The sequence below is a fragment of the Podarcis erhardii genome, assembly GCF_964252035.2.
Source record: "Podarcis erhardii genome assembly, chromosome: 9".
NCBI lineage: Eukaryota > Metazoa > Chordata > Lepidosauria > Squamata > Lacertidae > Podarcis > Podarcis erhardii.
Window position 1 is genome coordinate 44435754 of NC_138512.1, and position 10193 is coordinate 44445946.

A 10193-nucleotide genomic window follows, 5' to 3' on the forward strand; every position below is an offset into this window, starting at 1 on the left:
CTGTGATCCTTGGAAGGAGGCTGGTATAGAATTACTATTACTATTACTATTACTATTACTATTACTATTACTATTACTAAATACTGAGATAGATAGACCAATGGTCTGTGTCATTATAAGGCAGCTTCCTGTGTTCCTTTGTTCCACAAATTAGATTTCCCAAAAAAGATAAATCATGGTATATTCATCCTATACGTACAAAAAAAATAATACTATTTTCTGGGCTTCCTGTATTTGACAAGTTGGGCCTGAATCCTCAAAAGCTTATGCCACGATAAATGTGTTAGCCTTTAAGTTACTTCAGTATTTGGTTAATTTTAGCTAGATGGTGGATGAGATATTCTCTTGCATGTCTTGCATTTGAGACCTTGGCTATTGTTATTCTTGCCCAAACAGACCAGGTTGTAAAACAGATGGGAGCCTGAAAAGAGCCATGAGTAGGAAACATGAAACTGGCACTGAGTGAGTAAAATACTTCTTCTTACTGCCATCATTAGATGCTCCTGCAGGAGATAAAAGGATGCAACGTTCATTGTCTGAAGAGCAACTTCTGCAGGCTGAGCCAGATAAGAGCAAACATGCCACATTGTTTCCTGGATTGAGCAACCGCTGACAAGGAACTCGGTCATGCTTGCTGAAAGCCTAGGAGGAGGATTCTTATTAACAGACACAGCAGCTGTTTCCTCTAGTGAGCTTATAAAAATATATTTACAACCCAAGGGAAAGCATTTTTAAAAGTATACAGAACACATGGTGCTTGAGCTCACAGCTGCCTTGGATTCTTGGATTCCAATAATGGCTTTTGAAAGCAGAACAGAGATATTTGGGTGGTGTTGTGGAGAAACTGATGATGAGTCGTCTCACAAGAGATGTTTGTTCATCATCTGGGACTTGCTCACAAGGTCATTTAATATGGTTACAGCAGAATTGTAGAGTTGGAAGGTATCCTTGGGGTCATCTTGTCCAATCTCCTGCCATGCAGGAACCTCAACTACTTTAACTCCATTTTGTCCAGGTTGCAGAATGTGCGTCCTCTTTTCCCAGAAAAGGTTTCTGATCACAGAAAGGTTCTAATTCACAGATCTACCATGTAGTAGTATTATTGCAAACCATCTCTTCACATGCAAATTCTGTGAGCATAAATCACAGGTTCAGGATTTACAATAAATTATGCAAACAAGAAGTATACAGATATTTGCATCTTTTGCCTGTTTCATATTATTTGCAGAATTGTCACATTTCATTGAAGAATCTTTGTAGAATTTGTGTGCCCTCTCCCCCCCCCCCTTTTTTTTAGGTGACTCATAGAATCATAGAGTTTCATATTATTTGCAGAATTGTCACATTTCATTGAAGAATCTTTGTAGAATTTGTGTGCCCTCTCCCCCCCCTTTTTTTAGGTGACTCATAGAATCATAGAGTTGGAAGAGACCACAAGGGCCATCGAGTCCAACCCCCTGCCAAGCAGGAAACACAATCAGAGCACTCCTGACATATGGTCGTCAAGCCTCTGCTTAAAGACCTCCAAAGAAGGAGACTCCACCACACTCCTTGGCAGCAAATTCCACTGTCGAACAGCTCTCACTGTCAGGAAGTTCCTCCTAAAGTTTAGGTGGAATCTTTTTTCTTGTAGTTTGGAACCATTGCTCCGTGTCTGCTTCTCTGGAGCAGCAGAAAACAACCTTTCTCCCTCCTCTATGTGACATCCATTTATATATTTGAACATGGCTATCATATCACCCCTTAACCTCCTCTTCTCCAGGCTAAAGACCTAGTACTCATGGGAAAAAACCAGAAGTAGAGAAGACCTGTATGGTCCAGTGAAATGGTGAAGAGGTCATAGGAAATTAGTGGTGAAAAGTCCTGTCTTCTATTGTCCCCTTTATTTTAAGACTGTTTTAGCCACGTGGATGATGATGATGATGATGATGATGATGATGATGATATTTATTTATTTATTTATTTATTTATTTATTTATTTATTTATTCATACCCTGCCCATCTGGCTGGGTTTCCCCAGCCACTCTGGGCGGCTTCCAACAAAACACTAAAATACAATGACCTATTAAGCATTAAAAGCTTCCCTAAACATGGAGCCCGGAGAGCCCCATGGTTTTCCACGGATCTGAGGGCAATGAAACAATCGTTGAGACAGCTAGAGCGCCGGTGGCGGATAACTCATTCCGAATCTGACCGGACACAGGTTAGAGCTCAACGTCGAGCCTACCGAGTGGCGATAGCGACGGCGAAGAAGACTTTCTTCACCGCCTCTATTGCATCTGCAGAAAACAGCAGCAGGAGACTCTTTCAGGTGGTTCACAATTTAGCGGAACCACCTGTAACATCGGGGCCCAGTACGGGCCACATGTTCTCCTGCAATGATTTTGCAAAATTTTTTGCAGATCAAATCGCTCAGATTTGGGAAGAAGTAGACTCCACCGTGGGAGCAGGGCCGGAGCGGGAGAGTGCTAGAGTCCTGTCTGGTCAAGCTGTGTGGGATCAATTCCAATCTGTTACCTCCGAGGATGTGGACAGGCTGCTTGGACGAGTGAAGCCAACCACCTGTCTCCTGGATCCTTGCCCATCCTGGCTTATAAAAGCTAGCCGGGAAGGACTGGGCGATGGGCTTCGTGGGGTGGTGAATGCTTCCCTCCGTGAGGGAGCCTTCCCAGACCTGCTGAAAGAGGCGGTTATTAAACCGCTTCTTAAAAAACCATCTTTAGATGCGGCCACGATGGCCAATTATCGCCCAGTCTCAAACCTTCCATTCTTGGGCAAGGTGATTGAGCGAGTGGTTGCTGAACAACTCCAGGCACGCCTGGAAGAAGCGGACCATTTGGATCCCTTCCAGTCAGGATTCAGGCCTCATCATGGGACTGAAACTGCCTTGGTCGCACTGGTTGATGATCTCCGGCGGGCTAGGGACAAAGGTGAGAGCTGTTTCCTAGTTCTGCTGGATCTCTCAGCGGCGTTTGATACCATCGACCATAACATCCTTCTGGACCGTCTTGGGGGGCTGGGAGCTGGGGGCACTGTCATACAGTGGTTCCGCTCCTTCCTCCTGGGCCATGTTCAGAAAGTGGTGGTGGGGGATGAGTGTTCAGACCCCTGGGCTCTCACTTGTGGGGTGCCTCAGGGTTCTGTCCTCTCCCCCATGCTTTTCAACATTTGCATGCAGCCACTGGGAGAGATCATCAGGAGGTTTGGGCTGGGTGTTCATCAGTATGCAGATGATACCCAGCTCTACCTCTCTTTTAAATCAGAACCAGTGAAGGCGGTGAAGGTCCTGTGTGAGTGTCTGGAAGTGGTTGGAGGATGGATGGCGGCTAACAGATTGAGGTTGAATCCTGACAAGACAGAAGTACTGTTTTTGGGGGACAGGAGGCGGGCAGGTGTGGAGGATTCCCTGGTCCTGAATGGGGTAACTGTGCCCCTGAAGGACCAGGTGCGCAGCCTGGGAGTCATTTTGGACTCACAGCTGTCCATGGAGGCACAGGTCAAATCTGCATCCAGGGCAGCTGTTTACCAGCTCCATCTGGTACGTAGGCTGAGACCCTATCTGCCTGCAGCCTGTCTCGCCAGAGTGGTACATGCTCTGGTTATCTCCCGCTTGGACTACTGCAATGCGCTCTACGTGGGGCTACCTTTGAAGGTGACCCGGAAACTACAACTAATCCAGAATGCGGCAGCTAGACTGGTGACTGGGAGCGGCCGCCGAGACCATATAACACCGGTCTTGAAAGACCTACATTGGCTCCCAGTACATTTCCGAGCACAATTCAAAGTGTTGGTGCTGACCTTTAAAGCCCTAAATGGCCTCGGTCCAGTATATCTGAAGGAGCGTCTCCTCCCCCATCGTTCTGCCCGGACACTGAGGTCCAGCTCCGAGGGCCTTCTGGCGGTTCCCTCACTGCGAGAGGCCAAGTTACAGGGAACCAGGCAGAGGGCCTTCTCGGTAGTGGCGCCCGCCCTGTGGAATGCCCTCCCATCAGATGTCAAAGCGATAAACAACTACCTGACATTCAGAAGACATCTGAAGGCAGCCCTGTCCAGGGAAGTTTTTAATATGTGACATTTTAGTGTATTTTTCATCTTTGTTGGAAGCCGCCCAGAGTGGCTGGGGAAACCCAGCCAGATGGGCGGGGTACAAATAATAAATTATTATTATTATTATTATTATTATTATTATTATTATTATTATTATTATTATAAACAGGGCTGCCTTCAGATGTCTTCTAAAAGTTTGGTAGTTATTTTTCTCTTTGACATCTGGTGGGAGGGTGTTCCACAGGGTGGGTGCCACTACCAATAAGGTCCTCTGCCTGGTTCCCTGTAACTTGGTTTCTTGCAGTGAGGGAACCGCCAGAAGACCCTCGGCACCGGACCTCAGTGTCCGGGCAGAACGATGGAGGTGGAGACGCTCCTTCAGGTATACTGGAGCGAGGTCGTTTAGGGCTTTAAAGGTCAGCACCAACACTTTGAATTGTGCTATTATTATTCATGAGAACTGGAGAGTTTTTTTAAACAGGTGATTAAAAATTCAGAGTTCTTTGGCTTTGACAAGGGGGAGCAATGCAGAATGGGGGGAAAGGGCATGGAAGGAAACCCTTAAGTGCCCTCTGCCAGAGTATTTCTTCTGCAGTCTTCAAAGCAGCCCCATAATAAGACTGCTTGTCTGTACAAGAAAAAGCACCAGGAGAGTCTAATCACAGATCTTGTACATCATGTCCAGTTTGGCCTTAACTGAACATGCAGCAATTGTAGATGACAAACAATGCTTACAGCTCAGACAGCGCAAGTGACAGATTATGAGGAAATGATTCTGCTTTACCTCATTTGTCCCCATTTTATTTTATTTGCAGAATTTGGCTGCAACCATTGTCCCCACCCCATCCCAAATCCTGCCTCTATAATTGTTATATTTAATTATGCTGTGCCTTTATCTCTCACCAGATGGCTGGAGTCTCAACAGACCACCTGGTTATAAGCTTTTATAACTGTTCATAAGTTCCATAGGCTTCTGTTCTCACTGAACTGCTGTGCAGTCCTGGAAACAAACATACAAAAATTTAAAACAGAACTGTTTGGGGACTTTTATTAATATATATAAAAAACAAAATTTATTTACTCTTCGTTGTCACAAAGGGGAAAATTTGAAGCTGTATGTACAAATTTAGTTAAAATGTTTAATCTCAAAAGTTATACCCTGCCCATAGAGTTTTATATGCTGATTCCAGGGAACTAAGAGCTTCAATGATATTGTCCTTTATTTAAAGCTTACAGGCTTTAAGAATAAGATGAATAGAATATTATCATTGCTTTAATCCCTGTTCAATTTTCTATGACTACCCTACGAGACAGCATGAAGAACAATAGGATGGGATATGGCATAATCACCTACAGAAAATTCTATAAAGGAGAATTTAAATGAAATAATTCTGGGCTGTGTATAATGACACTGGGGAAATCAAGGTTTTAGATTAAAGAAAAGAATAATAAAGTTAAGAGGGCAGCCTTTGTCCTGCTAAAATCTTCTTTCAATAGAAATGTCTTTTTAAGCAGGCTTTAGGACTATGGATAATTATATATCTAGATAAAAAAATTGTATACAGTCATGTGACAAAAGCTTCCCAGGAGGACATAAACAGTACCTGCTTTGCTAATGTCTCTATTTATCTAGAAATAAATCTGAGCTTCTTTTCATGAAAATACAAGAAACTTTGACATTAGAGCCACCAACTGCACAGCAGGTGTCCTCATTCAGTATTTCGAACAATTTCCCTAAAATCTGACATTAGCTCAGATGGGGACACACCTTTGCCAGCAGTAAGATTAGTTAGAGCAGGAGTAGCAAAAGTTTTCACTCTCATGGACCACATTCCCTCAGGCCACTGATGGACAGAGCTAGTGCAAAAAGTGGAGAAGACCATCCTCTCTCTTACACACACATTTGTATCATCTACACACATCCATTCATGCATTAATTCATGTACATTCCCACACACATTCCCAATCATACCCACCAACACATAAAACCCACATGTATCTACACTTAAAACTCACACACTTAGGCTTGACAAAAGAATTTGAGCTCCATATCCCACACTTAATTGCTGCATTGGGAGTGATCCTCATGGAGATTGCGGTGGAATCTAGACACATATAAAAACCATTCTGAAAATGCTTTTTTACAAAAACACATTGAATTTTCCATAAGGCTCACCATTGCCATCTCGTGTCACATTGTATATTGCACTTAAAACACACTTAAAATGTTTCATTTGCATTGTATAGTTGAGTCCTGCCTCTCCCATGCAGTTATTAGGCTTGAAATCAGCTGCCTCCAAAATAATAATATAATTTTTTTTTTTATTGCATTAGCCATGTGGCCATAGCATAATATACATAAAAATAACAACATAAAATGGGGGTGGGGAGATAAAAGTGGATGTCGTCCTGGGCGAATACTTTGAAAAAAATGGGGATAACAAAAGTAACAAGGGATTTAAAACATCGAGTGACAGAGAATACAAAAACAAGTTCGATTGTGCGGCGTATCGACTACTTCTGTGGTATTAAAGAAGAAGTTGGTGCCGCTTTCCTCTTCATCACACTAAGCAGGAAGTTAGAAGTTATTATAATAATAATAAATGGAGCACTGAAGAGTTAACAATTTCCTGCCTTATAAAGGTCTCCTGTATAGCTGTTAGGTTTGAGAGCAGGCTTTCATTCGTTCCAATTGTAGCATATTCTGTGCAGGGGGAGGAGACAAGGAACAAATGTTCTGTTCCAGATGGTGATGTCCTATGAGTTGAATCATGCCTGCGGAGTGGTGGCTCCTCACTCCTGCTTTAATCTAGACCAGGTTAAAGACTTAGTCCAATTGAGTGCCGTGGCTTTAAGCATATTAACTGTCCTTAGAAATCAATGTGACTTTAAAAGCTTAATGTTGACCGAAGGGTGCCTTAAAATGCTTGTCTGAAGCAGAGCAATTCCAGAGTCAATTTCACTTTGAATCACTTTAGACGTGGGGATCGTCCATACTGTTGTTCAATGTAGATAGTAAGCTTCATGTACCTCCGTCCATTCTCCCTTGTCCATATGACATTCTCTCCTAAATCACAGCCATCCCACACTCCTCCTCCCCCAATCTGAATTATCTCATGCCCTCTCCTTTTCAGCGTATCTCTGGTATGAGAAAACATCACACATTTGGAGGAGAACATCACATGGACAACATAATAGAAGCCTGTCATTTTACTGAGATTCATCAGTAGTCCTGTACTTTCACATAATCTGTCATGTCTCTTAGGAATACCTTTCCAAATGAGGAGTTGCATTGGCAGACCTCAGAAGTATCTTACTGTGTGCAAGACCATGATAATGAGGAATAAAAGAAGCAAAATCTAAGGTTATCTACAATGTAATGATAGATCGCTGTAATCTGATCATACCAGATTGCTAATTTACAATACGGAATAAGCTTTCAGTATCATTAAAAGCAATAAAATGACCTTTGTGTGTCTTTAACCATCCTTTTTGCTGAGGGATTTAGACCACAATCTGAGACAGCTCTTTTATATTCCTGCGGCATCCCCAAAGGCATAAAAGTTTCAGCAAATCTAGAAGAATCAGTGAGATTGCCTTGCAGGTACCGGTATTTCCATTCTTGTCTGTTATCTTACACAACCAGAAGAAATACTTTCCTGAATAATTTGTGTGTGGAGGCAATTACAGTGTCAGCCTGCGTACCTACCATACATTTAAACCACATTACTTCTGCCAAAGAATCCTGGGAACTGTTGTTTGTTAAGGGCGCTGACAAAGCTACAATTCCCAGCATCCTTAACAAACTACAGTTCCCAGTATTCTCCATTACTATTAAAGTGATATAAGAGTGCTTTGAAAGTATGGTGTGGCTCCACCCTCAGTGGCCACACTATGGCCAAAGACTTGTTGCTTCCAAATTCAGGTCTAGTATTTGTTCCATAATATTTTCTACAAAAGCAGAGGCTGCCAAAGAGTCCAGAGACCATCTTGGCTGTCTCTTAGTCCAGACTCAGGTCATCAAGCCTGAACTTTGACAGCCGCTGCTGTCTACAGTGGTTTTAAATTGATTGAATGCTGCTGTATTTTTGCTGGCTTTTATATGTTTTCTCTTCTGCTGTTTTGTACTGCTTATAATTAGATTTATTGTTTACAAATTTTACTGCATCTCCACTGCACTGCAAATGGCCCTGAAGACTTTGTTATATGGATAGTATATAAATGTAATGAATAAATAAATTCAATAAATAAAAATGAAGGGATGGTTTGGGGCTGGGTCTTCTCCCCAGTGTGATGACACCCAGTCAATCAAAGAAGTTAGGAACTGGTAAACTGGTTCTATAGCTAGGAGAGGATGAGCATTATTATCTCTGAACTGCCAGGATGAGATGGTAGACCACAACAAAATTATAGAACCAGAAAAGGGAAGATGGAAAAATGTAATTTCCAAAGTAAGTGGGGTTGTAGCCTGGCCCATGGTTCACCTTTATTAAATATATTTACATTCATAATACAAAGGATATTTTTCTTATTAATTGGAAAGATGAAACAGTCTGGGCAAACTACGAATATTTGCAATAGCACCATCAGCAATCTCAAAGGCTGGAAGAAATGTGACTTCTAGTTAATTGTAAGGTTGATGTATGTTCTGCTATGCAGCAGATATGGTACTCAAGGACACTCATAAGGGCTAAATATAGGAGAAAGAAGATTGAATAACCATCGTCTCTTTAGAAAATTTGCCAAGTCTGCAAGCTGATTATGTTATCAAAAATGAAAAATTGATTGTTAGGTGGCTAACATCTAATAATTTGGCCTCAGGCAGATCTTCGAGGAGCTAAGGTTGTTAAGAGTTCATTTTTGCCCTTCATTCCTACTTCTGAATAACCGGGCTTCTTGTTTAATGGGCAAACAACCACTCTTTCCACAGTGGCTAAGTTTGCTTAATTGACCATGTTGATAGCTAAGTGCCAATGAGAGACCATTCACAGCTCAACAAGGCTTGTTCCTGCATTTGAGGAGAATATAATGTGACTGGAATCTCTCACTCATCTCCCCATTTACAAGGATATCATATTTTCTCAAACTATTAATCTGAGTGTGACCATAAAAATGTGAAACTCAGATATTATTAACTATCAAACAGATGTCCCAGTTGTTTAAAATGCAGGAGAGGCTCTTTATGAAGTCATTTGATTCCTTTAAAGTTATTCCTTCTGCTTGATAACCCTCACCCTTGATAAGAGTGTCCACCTCCAGAGCAATCACCTTCACATAAAGTTGATACGAAACAGCACAAAATAAATTTAAAAATCCACAGAACTAATGAGACAGAGGGCCACACAAAACATATGATGGGAGTTGCAGATAGGTAGCCGTGTTGGTCTGCCATAGTCAAAACAAAATAAAAAAATTCCTTCCAGTAGCACCTTAAAGACCAACTAAGTTAGTTCTAGGTATGAGCTTTCGTGTGCATGCACACTTCTTCAGATACACTGTGATTGAATAACCATCGTCCAGTGTATCTGAAGAAGTGTATCTGAAGAAGTGTGCATGCACACGAAAGCTCATACCTAGAACTAACTTAGTTGGTCTTTAAGGTGCTACTGGAAGGAATTTTTTTATTTTGTTTTGAATATGATGGGAGGTATTAAGTACTCAGCCCCCCCTTACACACGGCTACTTTTCTGCTCTGTAACGTGTATCCATCTAACACCATCTACCCCAGAATGGGGAAACCTTTGGCCCTCCAGATGTTTCTTCACTGCAATGCCTGTCAGCCCCAGCAAGCATGGCCAATTACAAAGTATGATGGGAGTTGTAGTTCAACAACATCTGGAGGACCAAGGTTCCCTACACATAGGCTAACAATGCATCACAGGCTGTTTCGTGTGGTTCTCACTCTCTTCTCCTTCTACACCATATGGTCCTTTCCTAGGAATTTTAAGTTACGATGGCTTGTTAAGGACTCCAGAATCCACATTATAGAAGCCAAATATAAAGAGGCTCAATGTTAGCCCTATTTTGTAAATGGGTAATCTTTTTTTAAGGTATACTGCAGGATTCAATTGCAGGATTCTTGCCAAGTTTGTAATGGTGTTAACTTACCACCACCTGTTCTACGTTGACCCTGTTCTATTTTCCTA